This window comes from Saccopteryx bilineata, chromosome 2 (assembly GCF_036850765.1).
Source record: "Saccopteryx bilineata isolate mSacBil1 chromosome 2, mSacBil1_pri_phased_curated, whole genome shotgun sequence".
In the NCBI taxonomy this organism is placed as follows: domain Eukaryota; kingdom Metazoa; phylum Chordata; class Mammalia; order Chiroptera; family Emballonuridae; genus Saccopteryx; species Saccopteryx bilineata.
In genome coordinates, this window is record NC_089491.1 from 392,340,573 (window position 1) to 392,365,164 (window position 24,592).

Sequence of the window (24,592 nt, forward strand, 5' to 3'; positions counted from 1 at the left end):
CAGAGCACTCTGCGGGATGTCTTCAATTACCTTCCTGAGTAAAGCTGACGAGGATCACTGTGGTCTCTGAGTGGAGGCTCACAGCCAGAACGGAGCAGGAGGACGGTTCTGGGGGCCGACACGGCTGTGTTTCTAAACCTGGGTGCTACTTACATGGGTACGTTCACTTTCTGGGCAGGAAAATTCACGGAGCTGCACTTTTACAAGTTATCTACCTCAGTGAGGGAGGGCGGGAGGGAAGGAGGGAGGAACAGAGAGTGGAAGAAAGAGGGAGGGAGGGAGAGAGAGGGGGAGGGAGGGAAGGAGGGAGGAACAGAGTGCAAGAAAGAGGAAGGGAGGGAGAGAGGGAGGGAGGGAGGGAGGGAGGGAGGGAGGGGGGGAGGGAGGGAGAGGGAGGGAGGGAGAGAGAGGGAGGGAGGGAGGGAGGAAGAGAAGGAGAAAGAAAGAAAAGGAAGAAGGGAGGAAGGAAGGAAAACAGAAAGAAAGGAGACAGGCCTCAGGGACTGAACCGTGGCTGTTGAAAAGAACACTAATGCTAATGCTAATGCTACAGAATTGACGTGTATCACATTTCCTGGGAGGAAGAACGGGATGGGCAACGAAGAAAAACTTGCCGACTTATTTTCCCCGAGGGAGATGGCTATTCCTCACTGAAAAACAATCTCTAACTTTCTCTAGGATATAAATACTTCAGAGATATTTCTGAGACAAAGTTCTGGGGAAAGGGAGTTTCAGAAATTTAAAAAAAAAAAAAAAAGATAACCTTCGAAATATCTCCAAAATAGGTTAAGTCTCTAGGAACGCTTAGAAGGAAGTTTTGTTAAGACGTAGCATTTTGTCCTCCTTGGAAGAAGGAATACACTGAAAAACACCGGGGAAGCTAAAAACCCCACTGCTAAAAACCCCAATAGTTGACTATTCAAGAACATTCTCCCAGACCTGACCTGGCCATGGTGCAGTGGATAGAGCATCGGACTGGGATGCGGAGGACCCAGGTTCGCAACCCTGAGGTCGCCAGCTTGAGCACAGGCTCATCTGGTTTGAGCAAAAGCTCACCAACTTGGACCCAAGGTCGCTGGCTCGAGCAAGGGGTCACTCAGTCTGCTGAAGGCCCGAGGTCAAGGCACATATGAGAAAGCAATCAATGAACAACTAAGGTGTGGCAACAAAGAATTGATGCTTCTCATCTTTCTCCCTTCCTGTCTGTTTCTCCTTATTTGTCCCTTTGTCCCTTTCTCTCTGTCACATAAAAAACAACAACAAAAACTCTCAGGAGGGTTGAGGTTGGGGACTAACAGAGCTCTGCAGGGTGAAGGTAGCAGGGACTGGGTGTGTGACACAGAAGCAAAGCAAAACTCAACCACGCATGACATCTGCTTCTAGAAGGTTCATTCCATTTGCCTTCGTTGCCTGGAAACACCAACACTGGTGGCAACGTGGGTACCGGGGACAGAAGCCACCTAGCACTGAGCATGCGCTGAAATGGGTCCTGTGCACCCCCCCCCGCCTCCTCCCCCATTCTGCGGCTGCCCGACTTCCTTCCGCCACGCCTGTCCTTTTCGTCACTCCACTGGATTCCTATGAATGAATGAGTCGGCTCTGTGTGCAGGAAGTGCAAACGTTTTAAAAAAAAAAAGTTAAAAAGAAAACAAGCAAAGCTGCTGCGAGGTAGGCAGGAGACTGGCAGGAAAATGCAGTCTGTTCACTTTTGCCAGAAGGAAGCTGTCTCGGACCCGGTGACCTAAGCGTCCTCGGTTCCTGGAACTCCTCAGGGGCTTATCTCGATTGTACTTGATCTTCACAGCTGTGGACTAAGACCCAGTCTTCTATTTATGGGGTTTGGAAACAGAACCATCTAAAGATCGGAGAGGATCGTAAGAGCAGCTTGCTACTCAGGTTGGTCCAGTACGCGTACGAGGAATCCGGGGAGGGTCAAGCTCGCTTTGATTTGGTGGGAAAAAGTACAGGGCAGGTGTACATGTAAAAGCGTGTTCACCTGAAGCCTCAACAGCCGCTGCCTCCACCCCCTCCCTGCTGCGGGTGCTGTGTTCACATCCTGCCTTGGGCAGGTGTCCACACCTGCCTAGCTCTGGTGTATCTTCGTTCTGATCTCAGGCTGTCCGGTAAACCCTGAGTAGTCTGGTCCTGCACACAGCCGGCCCGGCCCTCAGCCCTGGACTCACAAAGACCCACGCGTGGACTGCTGGGGCCCCGCTCTGCACAGCTCCCTCCTTTCTGAGGCCCCCGCCCCCACAGGTCACTGAGATCACTGCCTCCTCTGCTCAGATTCAACTCCAGGTCTCCGCCCTGGCTACGCAAACTGTTCTCAAGCAGACAGGCGATCGATCGATCGATCAATCCATCTATCGAGGACACTACCTCCTGAGCTTCCCTTCTTTCAAAGACCAGTCCTGTGCTACCTGCTATTTAGAGATTAAGTTCCACATGGCTGAATTTATACTCTTGGAAAAAGAAAGCCATTGAAGGCATACAATAGGGTAGAGAAATTTGACCACATAAAAATGAAATTTCTCTATGACAAAAATTATACAATGAAATACGCATATATGACAAATTACCAATACCCAGACTATAGGTCTATAGTTAATGAAAATGAGATAAACACAGGTAAAAACTGGCAGATGAATGAACCGTCATGCACTAAAGAGGAAACACAAATAGATGGGAACATGTAAAAAAGGTGTTCAGTCTCACCAGAAAACAGAACAAAACAAAAAACACATCAAGGCCCTGGCCGGTTGGCTCAGTGGTAGAGCGTCGGCCTGGCGTGCAGGAGTCCCGGGTTCGATTCCCGGCCAGGGCACACAGGAGAAGTGCCCATCTGCTTCTCCACCCCTCCCCCTCTCCTTCCTCTCTGTCTCTCTCTTCCCCTCCCGCAGCCTAGGCTCCATTGGAGCAAAGATGGCCTGGGCGCTGGGGATGGCTCCTTGGCCTCTGCCCCAGGTGCTAGAGTGGCTCTGGTCGCAACGGAGTGACGCCCTGGAGGGGCAGAGCATCACCCCCTGGTGGGCAGAGCATCGCCCCCTGATGGGCGTGCTGGGTGAATCCCGGTCGGGCGCATGTGGGAGTCTGTCTGTCTCTCCCCGTTTCCAGCTTCAGAAAAATACAAAAAAACCCCAAACCACTCCCCCCCCCACAAAAAACGCATCAATTCGGCAAAAGTTAAAAAGACTGCTAATTCATGGAGTAGATGAAAATATGGGGGAAATGGGTATTCTTATATTAGCTGATGGGAATATAAATTTGTATACTGTTTTAGGAAGGCAATTGGGAGCATTTTTTTTTAATTTAATTTGTTTATTTTTTACAGAGACAGAGAGTGAGTCAGAGAGAGGGATAGACAGGGACAGACAGACAGGAATGGAGAGAGATGAGAAGCATCAATCATTAGTTTTTCGTTGTAACATCTTAGTTGTTCATTGATTGCTTTCTCATATGTGCCTTGACTGCGGGCCTTAAGCAGACCGAGTAACCCCTTGCTGGAGCCAGCGACCTTGGGTTCAAGCTGATGGGCTTTTTTGCTCAAACCAGATGAGCCGCACTCAAGCTGGCGACCTCGGGGTCTCGAACCTGGGTCCTCTGTATCCCAGTCCAACGTTCCATCTACTGCGCCACTGCCTGGTCAGGCGGGAGCATTTTTTTTTAATGAAAATATATCAGCCTGACCTGGTGGTGGCGCAGTGGATAGAGCGTCAGACTGGGATGCGGAAGCACCCAGGTTCAAGACCCCGAGGTCGCCAGCTTGAGTGCAGGCTCATCTGGTTTGAGCGAGGCTCACGAGCTTGGACCCAAGGTTGCTGGCTCCAGCAAGGGGTTGCTCGGTCTGCTGAAGGCCCGCGGTCAAGGCACATATGAGAAAGCAATCAATGAACAACTAAGGTGTTGCAACGCACAATGAAAAACTGATGATTGATGCTTCTCATCTCTCTCCGTTCCTGTCTGTCTGTCCCTGTCTATCCCTCTCTCTGACTCTCTCTCTGTCTCTGTAAAAAATAAATAAATAAATAAAATTTTAAAAAAGAAAATATATCATAATTTCAATCAAGTAATTTCACATCTCGGTATCTCTAGAGGAAACTGTCCTACAGCTGCCCAAAAACATAGCTATAAGCATATTCACTGTAGCACAACTGGTCAGAAAGGAGAAGTAGAAACATCCGACTTGTCTACCCATTAAGCTGAGTAAACCTGTTTCTTGAGGAGGGGCGGAATTTTTATGAAAAAATAGCCTATAACTCAGTTTTCTAACCTGTAAACATTAAGTTGAAGCTCAAGGGAAAACTCGGATGTTCTAGTTTTTTGATAGGTTTGCTGTAGGCAATAAATTCTAGATACTTGGTGTCTTTTTCACTAAGTATTGGATCAATGTGAACCTAGAGGCATTATCACCTGGGTGGGGTAGGGAACGCCAATGGGTAGATTCAGAATCCAGAAAGTTTTCAACCGGCCAGAAGCAGAAACCCATGTTAAATGAGATGACATTTAAATGTATTTCTTCTTCGTCTCCTTTTTGTGTCCATTTTCCAATTTTCCTGCAATGACCTGTCTGTTGCTTTAACAACTAGGAAAAATGATACGTGTTATTCAAAATATTATGATACCACATACTGTTCAGTAATGAATAAATAAGAATCTTAATAATTATATGTCTCTAGGCTGGAGTAGATTCTGGGGTTAACTAATGCCTTCTTGGTTTTTGTCCCCCACCCCCCCATTTTTTTTGAGGAAGAAGAGTAAAGACTTAGCTATATATAGGTGACGGAAGAGGGTTGCAGTTAAGAATGCACCAGAAAGGCAGACTAGAGACCTTAATATTTCTTCCTTCTGTGATAGATCAAAGGTGGTTCGAGTCCCTGAAATCTTCCCATTGAGAGGTGGAGTCTAATTCTCCTCTTGAATTCGGCAGGCCATAATGATTTGCTGGAAGGGAGAGGAAGTAACTAACATTCCGGACTTTCAAGGCTAAGTCCTAGGAAACTTGAAGCATCTACCCCAGAACTCTTGAAACCCACTGTCTGGGTGCCCGGGGGCTCCTGCACTGTGGGGAAGTCCATGCCAGCCACGGGTGGGCGGAGGCTTCCTGAGAAGAGGCTGGTCAGCCCCCCCCCCAACTGGTCCAGCCGCTAGGCCCCAGACCTGGTGGAGCAGAGGGGTCAGGCCTCCCCTGCAGACGTGTGAGCAAAACAGACCTCACTGTTACTGCAAGCCCTGCATTCGGGGGTGGCCGGCCATCCAGCTCCAGTGAACGTGGGAGCTGAGGCCGTTCCACTGTTTCACCCCCTCTACGCCCATGGCTGAGGGAGAACGAAAACCAGCCCCGGTTCCTCGAGTGAGTCGCTGTGGCCCGGAAGCTCCTGAACGTGGGAGCTGAGGCCGTTCCACTGTTTCACCCCCTCTACGCCCGCGCGAGGTGGAGGAAGAACGGAAACCAGCCCTGGTTCCTCGAGCGCGTCACTGTGGCCCGGAAGCTCCTGAACGTCGGATCCTAGTTGTACTGTTGCTGTTACCATTTATTCCATCCAGTCTGAAAACGTTTGCTTAATCTGTTTAGATTTTTGAAAAAAAACACGGACCGACTCGCTCTCATTAACGACATCTTTGATACCCTTACACATGCGCTTTGGGAACCGCGTTCCAGTCCAGCCCACTGCTGGTGTCATCCACCTGGGATGTGAGGCTGCAGAGTGGGACTTCTCTACTGCATGTTCCCAGTCAGCAGGGCAAACTCGCCTTCCTGGTTACTCTTTCTTAAAACCTTCTTGGCCATTCTTGTTTGTTTTTTCCAGGTGAACTTTTTTCTTTCTTTCTTTCTTTCTTTTTTTTTAAATGAGAGGAGGGGAGATAGTGAGGCAGACACCAGCATGCACCCCAACCAGGATCCACCTGGCAACCCGTCTGGGGCTGATGCCTGAGTACCGAGCTATTTTTTGCACCTGACGCTGACACACTCAAACCAATGAAGCTAATCTCAGTGCCCAGGGCCACGCTCAAACCAATTGATGCATTGGCTGCAGGAAGGAATAGGGGAGAGAAAGGGGAGAGGGAGAGAAGGGGGAGAGGGAGGAGAAGAGAAGCAGAGGTTGCCTCTCCTGTGTGCCCTGACTGGGGATCAAACCCGGGATGTCCACACACCAGGCTGACACTCTATCCACTGAGCCACCATCCAGGGCCAGGTGAACTTTTAATTATTTTAAGCACAAGAAGAAAAGAAATCATGTTGGGATTTTAATTGGAATCAAATTAAATTTAGAGATTAATTTAGAATAATTCACTTTTTTTTAGGGTGCTGTTTCTGGTGAGAGAATGATGGTGTGGCTACCAGCGTGACAGTGGAGACTGAGGAGAGCTGTCTACCCCGTCTGGCAGGGGAACCCTGGAAGGGCTGAGTGACAGGAGCAGGGGACGCGGCGGGGCTTCTGTACTCACAGCTGAGGAAGCCACAGTGACAGTGCAATGACGGAAAACAAGCTCCTCAACACAACAGAAAGGCACAGAGGAAAGGAAGGGGAACGATTGTAGAAAAGTGTTTCTCCAGAAAGCTTGCCCCAGGCCCGGGACAGACGTGACAGAGAGTCTCAGGAGCTGGGCCCGGGGACAGACGTGACAGAGTCTCAGGAGCTGGGCCCGGGGACAGACGTGACAGAGAGTCTCAGGAGCTGGGATCAGGGACAGACATGACAGAGAGTCTCAGGAGCTGGGCCCGGGGACAGACGTGACAGAGAGTCTCAGGAGCTGGGATCGGGGACAGACGTGACAGAGTCTCAGGAGCTGGGCCCGGGGACAGACGTGACAGAGAGTCTCAGGAGCTGGGCCCGGGGACAGACGTGACAGAGAGTCTCAGGAGCTGAGCTGCAGGCTAGAGAGACATCCTGCTCACAGGACGCTGTACAAGACCCGGCGTCCCCTGCTGCCACTGACAGCGTTGGCTGTGCCAGGCCAGCCCTGCTCGCGGAGCAGCTGGGTGGGGCCAGAGAGGGGGTGCTGGCAGGGGGCGGACCCTGCCGGGTGGTTTAGGCCTCGGGCAAGCCCTCAGGGGGAAGCTGTGGGTGGGGACCCCCTCGTGTTGCTAAGTCAAAAAGGAGGAAGAAGGAGAGAGAGACACAGCTGCAGCTGCTCTTGTGATGGCAACACCCTCCCGAGTCCACCTCTGGGGGAGGCTGTACCGTGTCTGCCTCGGATCTCTGGAGACACAGCAGCCCTTGTGTCACTAGAAAGCTGTCGTCTACAGAGGGCATTTCTGCTCTCCTCCTTCGCAACTTAGCAGTTTGGTCCTCACCATGCATGTAAAGCAAAAAGTGGCCCTTTCTTTCCTTCTTTTTTATTCAGTGAGAGGCGGGGAGGCAGAAAGACAGACTCCCGCATGTGCCCTGACGGATCCAACCAGCAAGCATCGCCCATCTAGGGCCACTGCTCTGTTGCTCAGCAACTGAGCTATTTTAGCACCTGAGGCAAGAGGCCATGGAGCCATCCTCAGCACCTGGGGCCAACTTGCTTGAACCATTCAAGCCATGGCTGCAGGAGGTGAAGAGAGAGAGAGAGGGAGGAGGAGGGACAGAGAAGCAGATGGGCACTTCTCCTGTGTGCCCTGACTGGGAATCAAACCCAGGGCATCCACATGTCAGGCTGATGCTCTATCACTGAGCCAACTGGCCAGGACCAGGGTGTCCCTTTCTAGACTTGTTAAGCATTGTGGCCAGCACCACATTCATCAGGCCCCTGTGTGTGCAGTGCTGAGGGGCGGGCGGGCAGACAGAATGCAGCCTGGTCCCTGGCCTGTATGACTGGCCTCCAAGGGTGGGGCAGGCAGGGCACAGGCAAGCCGGGTCCACAGTGTGGGGGGTCCACAGTGTGGGGGGTCCACAGTGTGGGGGCTCGACACAGGCTGGGCCACAGCGAGTGAGCACGTTGTTGGTGGTTCCGATAACACTGGGCACAAAAGTCTCTTTATTGCCTTTTTTTTTTTTTTTTTTTGAGCCGATCATCTGCTTGAACAAAGCCTCGGCAAGCTGGGATGTAACTTATTCTAGGGAGGAAAAAACAGGCCCAGACCGTGACTTAGCTCCAAGTCCTAAGTCTCCCTGCCACAGAAGTAGCTGTGTGGTGGGCAAATGACTCCACTTCCCTGGTTTCCAGTGTCCTCATCTCCAACGAAGTGGCTGGATCACGTCAGGGGTGTTGCAGTGATTAACAGTGGAACCTGTTCTTGTAAATAAACTTGCACGCAGAGCTTTTTCTAAGGTAGAGTCTGAAAGCCACAGACCAAATGGTCTCCCCCAGCCTCTCTCGCATTCTCCCTTACAGATTTTATCCCACACTGTCTGATACACATGAGCCGCTAGCCACGCGCGGCAACTTCAATTGGCTTAAATTAAATGAAATTTACAATTCAGTTTCTCGGTCATGCCGGCCACCTTGTAAGTCCTCAGGAGCCAGGGGTGACTACTGGCCACCCTACACAGCAGCGCAGGTCTAGAACATTCCCATCATCACAGAAAGTTCTGCTGGACAGCACTGCTCTGCACTTACACACACACACAATATATTTCTCTCCCTTTCAATGCAGATGGTAGCACGTGATCACAACCTTCTGCATCCTGTTTCTTGCCCCCACTTGCTAAGAGCTAACGAGCCAGGTCCTGTCCCAGCACGACAGGAAGAGTGACAGTGTAGAGGCTGAGAGACTGGACTGTGAGAACAGACGGCCCCTGTAGGATCCTGGCCACTCACTCACTGGTCATCTATCTGACTGCGATCGCTTTACTTCATCTCTTTGAGCCTTAGCTTCCCCATCCTTAAAAAAATGGGTATGGACAGACACCGCGTGGGACCGCCACGCAGACTACACACACCAGGGCGCGGAAGGCATCTCGGGCAACGCCCGTCATCAAGACGAGCTCATTTCTCATCACCGTTAGCGACTCCGCATGTTTTTCTAACGGCTTAGGCAGAGGTCATCATCGAGTTGGATCCAACATCGTCTGCTTAGGGGGTTTCCAGGGTTTTTTTGTAATTACTCAGCACACAGAGGAATAAATTATGCTGAATTCCACCAAACAGCGCTGGGGGGCTCTTCCACCACATACCCTATCCCCCCACCCCACAGGACTCCTCACCTCCCAAACAGTCTTAAGAGAATCCACAAAGTTTCAGAGAACTCAGGATTTTTTTCCACACTCCCATGGTCTAGCACTCCAAACAGAATATTTTTAGTCAAGGGGAAAAAAAATTTTTTTAAAGGGAAATGGTACTTCTATATTTTTGGATGTGCTTACTAAGAAAATAATATATAACAACTAAACAATCTGTTCTGAAGAAGTCAGTTCCAAGACCATGTTTAAGTTATACTCTAGACCAGGGGTAGTCAACCTTTTTATACCTTCCGCCCACTTGTGTATCTCTGTTAGTAGTAAAATTTTCTAACCGCCCACCGGTTCCACAGTAATGGTGATTTATAAAGTAGGGAAGTAACTTTACTTTATAAAATGTATAAATCAGAGTTACAGCAAGTTAAAGCATATAATAATAATTACTTACCAAGTACATTATGTCGGATTTTCGCTAAGTATGGCAGAATAAATCTTTATAAAACCACTTACTATAGTTAAATCTGTCTTTTTACTTATACTTTGGTTGCTCCACCACCGCCCACCATGAAAGCTGGAGCGCCCACTAGTGGGCGGGAGGGACCAGGTTGACCACCACTAGTGGGCGGTAGGGACCAGGTGGACTACCACTGCCTTTAGACACACAAGCCTCACCTCCCACCTCCAGAGAGACGGAATTCAGCCTCTGATTCATAAGCTTCTTCTGGCTAGACGACTTACTGCATTTTTCCCCCCAGATGAACATTTCATGAATAAGAAAATGGAAAAAATAAATATCCTGCAGACTCACTTGGGACTGTAACTGCCTAAATAGGCTTGCGTGCTGTCCTGAGGGACAGAGGAAATGGTGGCGAACATCTTTCTAAATGATGTCAAGATAATGGCCTTGGTGCTGGATGGAGCCAGGCTGCAGGATCAGCTGCTGGCACATCTGACTGACAGAGGGCCTGTGCCTGAATCAGTCATCCACAGGAGGAGAACGGGAAGGCTCTCTATTATTATTATTATTATTATATTATATATTATTATATTATATTATATTATTATTATATTTTAGGTGAGAGAAGTGGAGATAGTGACGCAGACTCCTGCATGTGCCCCAACTGGGTTCCACGTGGTAACCCCATCTGAAGCTGATGCTCAACTATTGAGCTATTTTTAGCACCTGAGGCTAATGGGCTCCAACAGAGCTATCCTCAGCACCTGGAGCAAAAGGCCAATGTCCCTTTATTACTTACTACTAATAGAGTGTATATATATATATATATACACATACTTTGTATCAAAGAATAACCACAGAGATTCTCCCCCAGGAATAGTATACCATATTATATAGCACGTACCATAACCAAGCTGGAATTTTGCCCCCAAGAATATAAGATTGTTTTGCTCCACTAGGAAATTAACATATAATGTAATACATATATACATTAATTACATAAATGGGTTAGAAGAGAAAACACTTTATGAATTGCTCAACAAAGGCCAAAAAGGAATTTCATACAACTCTTTCCTATTTCTGGTTAAAAAAACAAAAATGAAAACAACTCACTAAACTCAAACCAGAAGCTTCCTGCAGCGACAGAGTACCAGGAAACAATATAGAAAGCACACGTAAAGGCTAGATGTTCCTGTGAATGGAAACAAGACGGGGACATCCACCATCAACAGCCTTCAACATTTTTCTACACTTTCACAATTGCAATAAAGAAAGGTACATGAGGTGTATATATGATGAAAAGAAGTGATTGTTTGCAATAAGATAGCTTGAAGATGCTAGAAAATCAACAAATATGACCACATGATAAAAAATGTTAAGCTGTGAAACTCAGAATTCGGAATGTCAGTGACAAGAGGAGCAGGCACTTCCAGAACCGACCCTGCAGTAAAGCAGACTGTCCCGTATTTCTGCACGGACACCGTCTGCCAGAGGACCAGGCTAACCAATCTCCGGGTGGACAGTCCAGACACCTACGAAATTCCGATCAAGCGGTTAAACGAAGACTGTTCAATCAACGATACTAAAATCAATGACCATCCAGTCAGGGAAAAAAGTGACAGTACTATCTAGTAAAGTAAACCCAAACTGCAAAAGAGAAGAAAAGGTTTAAATGTTTAAAAAAGGGCACGCAGAACCCGGTGACCGATGAAGGTGACTGTTTCTCAGGTGTGACGAGCGCTGAGACATCTAAGTAACGATGGCAGATCGGACCCGCTTACTGCCCTTCCCTCTCGAAGCCCAGCCAGAACCATCGGAAGGAAATTTTCTTTCCCCCCAAAGGCATGAATTGGCAGGGAAAAGGGAAACAGAAATTCTGGCAAGCTGCCCTGGCCAGTTGGCTCAGTGGTAGAGCGTCGGCCTGGCGTGCAGAAGTCCCGGGTTCGATTCCCGGCCAGGGCACACAGGAGAGGCGCCCATCTGCTTCTCCACCCCTCCCCCTCTCCTTCCTCTCTGTCTCTCTCTTCCCCTCCCACAGCCAAGGCTCCATTGGAGCAGAGATGGCCCGGGCGCTGGGGATGGCTCCTTGGCCTCTGCCCCAGGCGCTAGAGTGGCTCTGGTCGCGGCAGAGCGACCCCCCGGAGGGGCAGAGCATCGCCCCCTGGTGGGCAGAGCGTGGCCCCCTGGTGGGCGTGCTGGGTGAATCCTGGTCGGGCACATGCGGGAGTCTGTCTGATTGTCTCTCCCCGTTTCTAGCTTCAGAAAAATACAAAAAAAAAAAAAGAAATTCTGGCAAGCTGATAAGCAGATGGAGCAGAAATAACTAACATAACAGACCTCAGAAAACTGAATCTCCAGCCAGCAGCGGGGGGAAGGGCAGAGGCCCAATCCGATTTCAGCACAAACATGGGTGGCGGGAGGTGCTTGGAGCGGGGATGGGGAACGAAGGTGGAGATGGGGGGACTGGGTGGGAGGATGTCACTGACCCGGCAGTGAGAGATACAGGTGCCCTCTGCTCAGCACCGAGCACAGCCCCGCCCTCAGCCACGCCCGAAGAGTAATGTGGGGTCTCTGACAGGGCGGTATTAACCACAACTGATTTCCTTCTGGATTTAAGAAAACGAATTCTCAGTAAACTCAAAACAGAAGCCAGCTTCTTTCAGTTACCAGAGCATTTATCAGAAAACAATGTAAAAAATTACAAATTACATTTCCTTTTATTTTAATTAAAAAAATTTTTTTTTCTTAAGTGAGAGGCAGGGAGGCAGAGAAACAGGCCCCCACAGGTGCCCCAACCAGGATCCACAGGGCACGCCTATCATGGGGCAATGCTCTGCCCATCTGGGGTGTTGCTTCATTGCTAGACAATGGAGCTATTTTTGGCACCTGAGTGGAAGCCATGGAGCCATCCTCAGTGCCTGGGGTGCAACTTGCTCCAACTGAGCCATGCTGTGGGGGAGGGAGGAAAGAAAGAGCAAAAGAGGGAGGGGTGGAGAAGCAGATGGTCACTTCTCCTGTGTACCCCAACCGGGATTTGAACCCAGGGCTTCTACATACCAGGCTGATGCTCTACCACTGAGCAAAACTGGCCAGGGCCAAAATATCACATTTCAAGGTGACGGATGAGTGATGTCTTGAAACTACAGGAATCAGAGGTGGCTACCGGCTGCCTAGGTGGTCAACAGTCCCTCCCAACCCTCGTTCCTTCTCTGGTTCTTCCCGAACCCTGGCTACCAGGCCAATGCCCACAGGCAGGTCCTGGAAGATCCTAGTCTGGACAGTGTGACCAGCTCATGACAAAAGCCCGGGAGACAGCGACATCAGGAGTCTGTCCGGACAGGCACAGGCACCACACTCTGCAGTGACGACCAGGGTCACAGGCCACACACACACAGCGAGGGGCTGCCGCAGGAGCCTCACAGGGTGGCCCACAGACGGCCGAGGGCCACCATCTTCTGACAAAGCCTCCAGTGCATGGAGACAGACCAGGTGATACCAAGAGGACCGAGGGACCTGCAGCAGAGAATCTGCTCAGGGAGAAGATGAGGGAGAAAACAGCCCGTCATTCTCAGTGAGGGTAACGGATATGACATCTGTCTGTGAAACAGAAAAAGAACAGAATGCTATAAAAAGTTCAGGGTCTGAAAAAAACAACAACCTCCTAGAACTTAAAAATACATTAGCAGATACATACAACAGGATATTACTCAGCCTTAAGAAAGAGATTCTGATACAGGCTCCACCACGGATGAGCCTGGAGGGCATGTATGCTCACTGAAATAAGCCAGTCACAGAAGGACAGATACCGTGTGATTCCACTTATCTGAGGTCCCTAACGTGGAGTGGTGGCTGCCCGGGGCCTGGGAGCAGAGGGAAGTAGGGAGCTACTGCTTGTGGGGGACAGAGTTTCAGGGGTGTTTTTGTTTGTTTTTGTATTTTTCTGAAGTTGGAAATAGGGAGGCAGTCAGACAGACTTCCGCATGCGCCTGACCGGGATCCACCTGGCATGCCCACCAGGGGGTGATGCTCTGCCCATCTGGGGCGTCGCTCTGTTGCGACCAGGGCCATTCTAGCGTCTGAGGCAGAGGCCACAGAGCCATCCTCAGCGTCCGGGCCAACCTTGCTCCAATGGAGCCTTGGCTGCGGGAGGGGAAGAGAGAGACAGAGAGGAAGGAGAGGGGGAGGGGTGCAGAAGCAGGTGGCCACTTCTCCTGGGTGCCCTGGCCAGGAATCGAACCTGGGACTTCCACACGCTGGGCCGACATGCTACCGCTGAGCCAACAGCCAGGGCTCAGTTTTGTGAGACGAAAAGTTCTCAAGATTGTGGCACAAACAATGCTTCAAACTAGTGAGCTGGAGTCCGTCTCAAAACGGTGCCAATTTTGTGATGTGCCTTTTACCACCACTCACGACGCAGAAGATGGAAACGACAGAGCGACCTAGGGCAGCAGAAATGGCACATTTACTGGATTCTGGAAGATGGAGTCAAGAAGTGTCTCAGAAAACAACACTGCAAAACCCAGAGATGGGGGTAAAAAAAAGTCAAAAGATATAATTAGGGAACCAGATCAGGAGGAATTCAAGAGGAAGGAAAAAAAAAGAGAAGAAACTACCAAAGAAATCACTGAAGAACGTTAGGTCGTGAGTTTGCTGACTGAAGAGGCTGAAACGGCCAGAATCGCCAGGAGCTTCCGAGATGAAAAACAAACAGAAAACATCACCTGCAAAGGGTCGGAATTGTTCTGTTTCTATGGCGACGCTGGGACCGACAATCAGGCTGATGTCTCTACACCATGATAAAGGAAAAATACCTGAGGAGCTAAAATCTTTTCCTTTTTAATCCAACACATCTGTCAAGGGTCAGGGGACGGGAAAGATGCACCGTCCTACCATCTGGCCTCCCAGGAGCCCTTTCTCTGGAAGATCCCAGAGGAACCAACAAAAAGAACAGAAGCAGGAGACGAGGACTAGGACGAGGACGAGGACATAGGACCGGAGAGAGGGAGACAGAGATGTTAACAGCCGGGGACACCTGGTCTGACCCCTCTCGGAGGAACTTCCTTCAAGGGGACACACCTGTGCACCTCTGACACACGCGGAGTGTGGAGACATCCATCCGGTTTGGGACTGAGTTAGAGATTAGAGATTCGTGCCTAGCACATTCCAGAACTCCAGACCCCCAGCAGGAGAGCCCACAGGCGTTCAGCATGAACCCCGTTGTACCGGTTCCCCGGATTGGGCACGGCGAGCCTCTCTGATCCGTTCGGGGAATGAGCGAGCCTCTCTGATCCGTTCGGGGAATGAGCGAGCCTCTCTGATCCATTCTGGGAACGAGTGAGCCTCTCTGATCCGTTCTGGGAATGAGTGAGCCTCTCTGATCCGTTCTGGGCACGGCGAGCCTCTCTGATCCGTTCTGGGAATGAGTGAGCCTCTCTGATCCATTCTGGGAACAAGTGAGCACCCTCCTGAGAGCCCAGTGAGCAGATGCCGCTGGAGGGCCAGCCTCGCCATCGCCCTCGCGAGGACACACCCACTGTCCTCTGCACGGCAGCGCGCGCACACACACACACACACACACACACACACACACACACACGGCAGGCGCGTTCTGTATTCCAGAGTCTTCCTTCTCTTGGTTCTACTTCTGAAACTCCTGGGGGAGGCTGACCGGCCGGCTCCGACCGGGTACCCGCCCCTGGACCAATCGGTTAGTGACTAGGACAGTGCGGGCTGCTTCTTTGTCAACCAAGCTCAGCAGATGAAGGTGGGGGAGGCCCACCGTCCGCCGTGCAAACAGTTCCACGGGTATCGCCACACCCTTTAATGTGATCTTTTTGTGCAAAAGATAACTTTTTGTGACTCGCAGTTTCAGACAGGCGCACACGCAGTGGAGACCGGGCGAGGGAGCCAGCTCCTCAGCCTGCTGGCTCCCGAGATAAAACCGACGGGAATCAGGGATTGCCAGGAACTGCCTGCCTGAGCGGCCACCACGACTCTCTTGGGGAAAGAAAGCCCTTCATCTCTGTTTTCCAAATAAACTCCCTTTGCCTTAGAATGTTAAGCACACTCCCTGGCGCCCTTTAAAATGTCGACACAAATCACTGGGTTTCATAAATAGCTGCAGAGATGGAGACATCGGGGCGGAATCGACGGAAGGGAGGCCAGTGGCAACATCCATTTTCTACTGGGAATCTGCAGGGAGGTCAGGAAAAGAACTGCCTTCGTGATGAATAAATCAGAACTTCGACATTCTTCGAATCGTGCAGCAGCCCTCAAGAGACCCGTCTCAAAAAATAAAGAAAACAGTGGGAACCCCAAACGGCCTGATCTCGCGGTGACGGCTCGCTGTGGGACGGGCTTGTGCCAGTGCTTGCCTGTGGGAACCCAGAGGCAGAAAAACAGAAGTCGGTGAGCAGCGAGGGTGTTCTTTCCAGAGGCAGAGTAAGATCTGTTCTGAACAGAAAGACAGCTTTTTTTCTTAACAGCTCCCTAGCTAACTGGTTAAAAAAAAACACAACAGGTTCAAAGATAACTTATTTGTGCCTTAGTGAAAACGAGCTATCCCCTGCCAGCTGAATTCTTGCAGACTTCAGAAACCGAACAGATTCAAAGTTTCAAGTAAGTCTTGCCGTCTGAACACTTGGTTTCCTGCTGGCCATCTGAGGTAGAAGAACCAGAGGTGCTTTGAATGACAGGAGACACTTGTGTCCATCTTTACCTAAGGGAGGGGTTGGCTAAGTTATTCTGTAAAGGGCCAGGTAGAAAAGAATTTGGTTATATAGGTCATATTTTTGCTGAGAACTCTGCAGTTGTTGTATAAAAGCAGCTACAGGCTGCCTGACCTGTGGGGGTGCAGCGGATAAAGCACAGACCTGGAACGCTGAGGTCGCCGGTTCGAAACCCTGGGCTTGCCTGGTCAAGGCACGTATGGGAGTTGATGCTTCCTGCTCCTCCCCACTTCTCTCTTTCTCTCCCCCCCTCCTCTCTAAAAAAATAAAATCTTTAAAATGATTTTTTTCTTAAAAAAAAAAAGGCAGCTACAGGCAATAAGTCAACAGTTGGGTGTGACCATGTGCTGATAAAGCTTCACTGATAAAAGCAGAGGTCTGCTGGATTGATCTGCTTTGAGACAAATCTAGGTAACAGGATCAGACCTACCTCATGGCTGTTTCCAATGCCAGAGCTTTGATGATTAAAAAAAAAAATGTTCGACTTTACTGTCTTAAAAAAATAAGATAGGGCTAGGCCAAAATAAAAAAATTCTGAGTTACAGCATGTGTAATTCAGGGTGAGTGCATTTTAAGTACTCCGTCCGCAAAAGAAACGCCACTTTTTCTGGGGGAAAAAGTTTTCTCAGTCTTTTCTGTTTGTGTTTTGATTTAAAAGCTGTGGTTAAAGTGGACACATGACCCAGCAGGGCCGTGAACGAGCCGGACCCCGTGAGCCAGCCAGATCCATGAACGAGCCGGACCCCGTGAACGAGCTGGACTCTGTGAACGAGCCGGACCCCGTGAACGAGCCAGACCCCGTGAGCGAGCCGGACCCCGTGAATGAGCCGGACCCCGTGAGCCAGCCGGACCCCCTGAACGAGCTGGACCCCGTGAACGAGCCGGACCCCCTGAACGAGCTGGACCCCGTGAACGAGCCGGACCCCCTGAGCCAGCCGGACCCCGTGAACGAGCTGGACCCCGTGAACGAGCCGGACCCCCTGAGCCAGCCGGACCCCCGTGAACGAGCCAGACCCCCTGAGCCAGCCGGACCCCCTGAACGAGCTGGACCCCGTGAACGAGCCGGACCCCCTGAGCCAGCCGGACCCCGTGAACGAGCCAGACCCCGTGAACGAGCCGGACCCCCTGAGCCAGCCGGACCCCGTGAACGAGCCGGACCCCGTGAACGAGCCGGACCCCCTGAGCCAGCCGGACCCCCGTGAACGAGCCGGACCCCCTGAACGAGCCGGACCCCGTGAACGAGCCGGACCCCGTGAACGAGCCGGACCCCGTGAGCGAGCCGGACCCCGTGAGCGAGCCGGACCCCGTGAGCGAGCCGGACCCCGTGAGCGAGCCGGACCCCGTGAACGAGCCGGACCCCGTGAACGAGCCGGACCCCGTGAGCCAGCCGGACCCCGTGAGCCAGCCGGACCCCGTGAGCCAGCCGGACCCCGTGAGCGAGCCGGACCCGTGAACGAGCCGGACCCCGTGAGCGAGCCGGACCCCGTGAGCCAGCCGGACCCCGTGAACGAGCCGGACCCCGTGAACGAGCCGGACCCCGTGAACGAGCCGGACCCCCGTGAACGAGCCGGACCCCCTGAACGAGCCGGACCCCGTGAACGAGCCGGACCCCGTGAACGAGCCGGACCCCGTGAACGAGCCGGACCCCGTGAGCGAGCCGGACCCCGTGAGCGAGCCGGACCCCGTGAACGAGCCGGACCCCGTGAGCGAGCCGGACCCCGTGAACGAGCCGGACCCCGTGAACGAGCCGGACCCCGTGAGCCAGCCGGACCCCGTGAGCCAGCCGGACCCCGTGAGCCAGCCGGACCCCGTGAGCGAGCCGGACCCGTGAACGAGCCGGACCCCGTGAGCGAGCCGGACCCCGTGAGCCAGCCGGACCCCGTGAACGAGCCGGACCCCGTGAACGAGCCGGACCCCATGAACGAGCCGGACCCCCGTGAACGAGCCGGACCCCCTGAACGAGCCAGACCCATGAACGAGCCGGACCCCGTGAGCCAGCCGGACCCCTGAGCCATCCACAGGTGCTTCCCCTGGCCCTGTGCTTACACTTTACAATTCTTTTCTCAGAAAGGATCTGGTTTAATGATTGATTGTAATACACTTTTATGGCCCTTTTCCTTCAGACTTTTGCCCCCAAATTATTGGAGACAAAGGATACGGGCTCTGAATCACCACAATAAAGCGAACACCTAGGAACCCTACCCGCCCGATAAACGCCAGTGCGAGACACCTGCTTCTCCCCCCCCTGCTCCCCCGCATTCTTGCCGACGACACAAAGTCATACGCAGGTGTGCTTAACAGGACAGTCTGATGTCTCAGTTAAATAGCTGTTCCCACCTCTCTCCCCCTTAGCCACCTCCCAATCCCCAGATGTAAGTTCTTCTAATTGCCTTTTTTAAAAAAAGAATAGTAATAAATGACAGGTTTATTGAGATATATTTCATATATCATAAAGCTTACCTTTTTTTTAATTGAATTACCTATTCTGTTTTTTTTGTTGTTTTTTTGTATTTTTCTGAAGTGAGAAGCGGGAGGCAGTCAGACAGACTCCCACATGCGCCCGACCGGGATCCACCCGGCACGCCCACCAGGGGGCGATGCTCTGCCCATCTGGGGCGTTGCTCTGTTGCGACCAGAGCCATTCTAGCGCCTGAGGTGGAGGCCATGAAGCCATCCTCAGTGCCCGGGGCATCTTTGCTCCAATGGAGCCTTGGCTGCGGGAGGGGAAGAGAGAGACAGAGAGGAAGGAGAGGGGGAGGGGTGGAGAAGCAGATGGGCGCTTCTCCTGTGTGCCCTGGCCGGAAATCGAACCTAGGACTTCCACACACCAGGTCAACGCTCTACCGCTGAGCCAACTGGCCAGGGCCAGCTCACCCTTTTAAAACTTACCTTGCAGTAGTAGCTTTTAGTATGTTCGCAGGGCTGTGTGACCCACACCACAAATTGTAGGACCCACTTTTATCAATCCCAAAAGCAAGGAACCCTGCACCCAGTCACCCCTTGGCCTCCCTCCCTCAGCACCTGGCAGGCACCAGTCTGCTCTCTGACTCCGTAAGTTGGCCCTCCCGAGAGGTTTCACGTCAAGGGAATCATAAATGATGTGGCTTTTTGCACCTGGCTTCTTTCTTTTAAAAAAGATGCAATTATAAAAAAAATTTTTTCTGTTAAAAATGTACATGTTCATTGTAGAAAATGAAAAACACACAGGAAAGCATGAATAAAATGTAAGTGACAACCACAGTTCATGTCAGCGTGACGCTGGCACGAATTATTGTCACAGAACTGGAACCACACTACAGAGACGGCTTTGATTCCATCTACGTCCTCTAGCTGGCAGGCGCCTTCTGGTCCCTTTCCACGTGTTTGTACAAAGCAACAGGTTTTAAGCTTGATTCCCCTATTTTTAGACATCTGTATCACTGTCAGGTTTAAAGTAATTCTAAGTAAGTAAAACTAGAGTACACTTGCTCGGAATGATTATCTTGTAGGTTTTCATGCTGACTTTCCTGAAACACAGTTTCGAGAAACACGATTTCTGTGTTAAAGGGCATCATCATTTTTGAGATTCCTGACACATACTTTCCTCCCCGAAAAGCAGTATTCATGCACACTCCCCCCAGAGCAGAGTACAAACCTCATTTAAAAAAAGAAGTCCCCAAAACAACATCTATTTTTCTGACTACATGTGAGATGGAATCATCTAATGCTTAGTTTTTAAAAAAACCAACGTTCATCTTTTTGGCTATTTTATAACGACTGTTCCTGTAGCTGATGAAAAGAACATTTTAGTTCACATAGAATTCGCTACAATAAAGCTCAGGGGTCCACAGCCATAGACCTACAGAGAAGGTACGCAGGACTCCGGAAGGCCCTTGGGGACTAACGAGGGACGCAGGGAGTGCCGCTGGGACAGCGCGTGACCACAGGCACGGCGTGTGACCCCAGGCACGGCGCGTGACCACAGGCGTGGCGCGTGACCACAGGCACGACTCTCCAGCCGGGACGCCGCTGCTGGTGGGGTTTTATTTCAACTCTCACCCAGGAGCCCTGAGTTCCGTTCTCACTGGAAATCAACCTACACTCCAGATGCTCAACTAACTATCCAGTCTTGTCCCAGCCCACTCCGTACCTTGCCGCCCAGGGTCTCCCCGCCCCCCACCCCCCAGCCACATGCGCCTGTGTTCTGTCCCTCCAACACATCGGGCTCCTCCTTTCTGTCCCAACTCCTCATGCTGACGGCTGCCTCTGCCTGGTGACCCTTACACCCGGTTCCGGTTCCGTAGGGCTGGCTCTGCCCTACGTCCCTCTGGCCCAGGGGCTCACACCCGCTCTCAGCACGCCCTTCCCACCCAGAGTTCCCCAGGTCCTGCCGCACCGTCCTCACTTCTCTGCATAGCCCCCGGGCCTCCTCCCGGCCCGTCTCTTTGATTTCTCCGTGGTCTGTCGCAAGGCCCTTGACCGACACCCTTCCTGAAGGTCGGAACCTGGGAGCTGAGCACCACACGCGGCGGCTGTTCCAGACATACCTGTTACACGTGTGCACACGCAAAATCAGTGTGGTCGCTACACCCCAACCTTGAACTACAAACCACTTCGGTCTTCCCGTGATCCACCCGCCTTCACGGGCTGTCTCAGGTTGGGGTCGGGAGCATCCTTCTAGCCTGCCCCTCCCCCTCACAAGGCCCTGAACCGGAACCGCGGGGAGCCCCCTCCTGCTGCTGCCACTGCAGGCTGACAGCGCGCCTCCTGAGACAAGGGTGCTGGAGGCGGCTGGTTCCTAACTTCCTCCGTCCCCACAGCTCAGCCAGGCTCCCCCGGGCCCTGCTGCTCCACTCCACGGGCTCTGTGCTTGTGACATAAAAATGATCAGGTCCCCAAACCTGGATCTGGCGCTGGTCAAAATGAAGAGGTAACATGTGAATCGCAGTGTCACGCGACGGGATGCTTTGGGAAGAAACAAACGTGTGGACAGAGGTCCTGACGAAATCCCTTACTGGAAGTCTCTTCCTGAGGGGCAGCGAGGAAGGGCTGGTCAGAGGGTGGTTGTGCCCCAGGGCCACAGCAGCTCCCTGAAGAGGATGCCAGGCAGGACGGGCAGAGGTCTCACGTGAGCTTAAACCCACGGGGCTTCCGTTACTCCACACGGATCACAGTCATTCTGCTTCAAGTTTCCCGAGAGGAGCAAAGGAGCCCCTTGGAACACCCAGCGCTTCACCCGGTTTTCTGGTTTAATCTTTCAGGAGTAAAACCGTTACCTCGGAAGCACACAACGGCAACAAAGCTTTGTAAAACAGGCTTGTTATAGAAAATAGCGTTCACTTACTAACACGTAGAATGTGTTATTAGAAAATAAATGTGCACTTAGGCAGTAAATGAACTCAAGAGGCTTGAGATAAATGACCCACTGCCTAAGTGCACATTCTCTCTCTCTCTCTCTCTCTCTCTCTCTCTGGCATAGGGCTTTTATTTTTTTAAGTCAGAGGAGGGGAGATAGAGAGACAGACTCCTGCATGCGCCCCAACCTGGATCCACCGAGCAGCATCCCCTCCCCCCTCCCTTCTGAGGCTGATGCTCCAATCAACTGAGCCATCCTCAGCGCCAGGGGCCAGGCTTGAACCCATCCAGCCGCGAGCTGCAGGAGGGAAAGAGAGAGAGAAGGGGGAGAAGGAGAGGAAGAGAAGCAGATGTGTGCCCTGGCCGGGGATCTGGGGATCTCACCCAGGAAGTCTACATGCCCGGCTGATGCTCTATCCACTGAGCCACTCGTCCACCTGGCGCATCAGAGGTTCAATCCCCATCAGGGCACATAGGAGAAGCAATCAATGTGTACTCAAGTAAACGGGACAACTAAGTGAAACAGTGAGTTGATGCTTCTCTCTCTCTCTCTTCCTCCCTCTCTTTCTCCCTTTCAAATCAATGGAAAAAACATGAAAGAGCTTCGGAATCACTGGTCTGTCCAGCCGTGTAAACCTCTGAAACGAGCATGCCGCCAGCACAGGACCCTCCCCCATCTGTGGTGTCGCTATCTATGGTTTCCGTTACCCATGGTCAACCACAGTCTAAAAATATTAAGTGGAAAGTTCCAGAAATAGACAATTCATGAGCTTCTGAACTGCACGCCACGCTGAGCAGTGGGATAGAACCTTGTGCCGTCCTGCTCCGTCCCCACCTGGGACGTGGGTGCCTCGCCCCTCGCCCCGGGCTGAGGAAGGGGATGGACTCGCCCCTCCACTCCGGGCTGAGGAAGGGGATGGACTCGCCCCTCCACTCCGGGCTGAGGAAGGGGATGGACTCGCCCCTTGGCCCCCCGGGCTGAGGAAGGGATGGATATGCCCAAGGCTGAACCGGGCTCAGCACCCAGGCTGGCCGGCCAGTCCCACTTTTCAGTGCCACCCAACGGAAAGGCCGCCTTAAAACCCGTTAAATTCCGTGCTTGCTTCAGCAGCACATATACTAAAATTGGAACGATACAGAGAAGATTAGCATAGCCCCTGCACAAGGATGACATGCAAATTCGTGAAGCGTTCCATATTAAAAACAAACAAACAAAAAAACACGTTAAATTCCAACCGATAAGGTCGTGAAAGGGACAACCTCCCCTTCCTGACCTTCCAAGCCTAGCGCCTGGTGAGAGGTGGACGCTGGTGAAAACACTAAGTCCTCACAGTTGCTCAGGTGAGGTGGGCCATCCCTCAGATGTCACCTCCCCGACCTCTGTATTAAAATCATATCGACACACCAAACATATCCAGTCCTCCTTCCCTGCTTTATTTTTTTCCCCTGCAGGTCACACCACCTTCTAATACTGCACACACTTTATCTTTCTTTCTTTCTTTCTTTCTTTCTTTCTTTCTTCCTTTCTTTCTTTTTTTTTGACAGAGACAGAGTCAGAGAGAGGGACAGGTAGGGACAGACAGGAAGGAAGAGAGATGAGAAACATCAATTCTTTGTTGCGGGACCTTAGTTGTTCACTGATTACTTTCTCATATGTGCCCTGACTGGGGGGGCTACAGCAGAGCGAGTGACCCCTTGCTCAAGCCAGCGTCCCCATGCTAAAGTCAGTGATAAGCCTGTGCTCAAGCCGGATGAGCCCATGCTGACGCCGGCGACCTCAGGGTTTCGAACCTGGGTCCTCCGTGTCCCACCCAGTCTGATGCTCTATCCACTGTGCCACCGCCTGGTCAGGCTACTTTTCTATTTTAATAAACTGACTCGCCCAAGAGAAGGTAAGTTGCATGAGAACGGATTTTGCCTGATACATTCACTGCTCCCTTCCCTGCCCCTGAAGGGTTACCTAGCACCAAACAGGCTCTTCAATAAACATTCATTAAGTTAATATATGAAGAGTTTTGTCGTAATCTAGCATCCTATTCATTGGTGGAATAAAAAAGAAAGTTATTTTGGCCCTGGCCAGTTGGCTCGGCGGTAGAGCGTCGGCCCAGCATGTGGAAGTCCCGGGTTTGATTCCCGGCCAGGGCACACAGGAGAAGCACCCATCTGCTTCTCCACCCCTCCCCCCTCCTCTCTCTCTCTCTCTCTCTCTCTTCTCCTCCCACAGCCATGGCTTGAATGGTTCAAGCAATTTGGCCCCGGCCACTGAGGATGGCTCTATGGCCTCGCCTCAGGCGCTTGAGATGGCTTGGTTGCCGAGCAATGGAGCAGCAGCTCCAGATGGGCAGAGCATCACCTGGTAGGGGGCTTGCCGGTGGATCCCGGTCAGGCCACATGTGAGAGTCTGTCTCTCTGCTTCCCTGCCTCTCAGTTCACTAAAATTAAAAAATTTTAAAAAAAGGTAGCCTTATGAAGCATCTTAGACAAACAGGTCGAGACAGGAAATATTTTATGAGTAAATAAATCAGATAGCTATGATTTCTATTTACCTTTAAAATTTACCGAAGTTTACCAATGAATGAAAAATACTCCAGGCAAAACAAGCTTTGGGTTTCATCAAAGGTAAGGTGTTTGGAAACTTGTTTCAAGATGTTCATAAAACAAAACAAAAAAAATCACGACAGCTGGAAATCTCCTTGCTGTCAGACCAGAAATGCCCTATTGCGTAACTCCTCTGGGCGATACAATGTTGCGTTGTCTAACTCCTCCTTAGCCCCCGGCCAAGCAGAGGGACAGAAAAGCTAACAGGAAAAACAAGGGGTCAGAAGCAAGTTTGTACTCTGAGTCTCTGTTATCAGCCATGAACTTGACCAACTCTTTTTTTTTTTCCTTTTTTTTTTAACAGAAACAATGAAAAGACGTTAATGTAAAAGATATATAGACACAAGACGTGTTTGTTCTTGGGGCAG

The 24,592-nt window shown here is 51.4% G+C and overlaps 1 protein-coding gene and 1 non-coding gene across 4 annotated transcripts in view; one reads left to right on the forward strand and one right to left on the reverse strand.

Annotated features, from left to right (window-relative positions):
* SPECC1 (sperm antigen with calponin homology and coiled-coil domains 1) overlaps positions 1 to 24,592 on the reverse strand; it is a 243,189-nt gene that overhangs the window by 55,907 nt on the left and 162,690 nt on the right. The gene's annotated exons all lie outside the window — the stretch shown is intronic.
* On the forward strand, positions 22,722 to 22,828 carry LOC136327881 (U6 spliceosomal RNA). Its single transcript, XR_010729940.1, has one exon. It is a non-coding gene; the product is annotated as a U6 spliceosomal RNA (small nuclear RNA).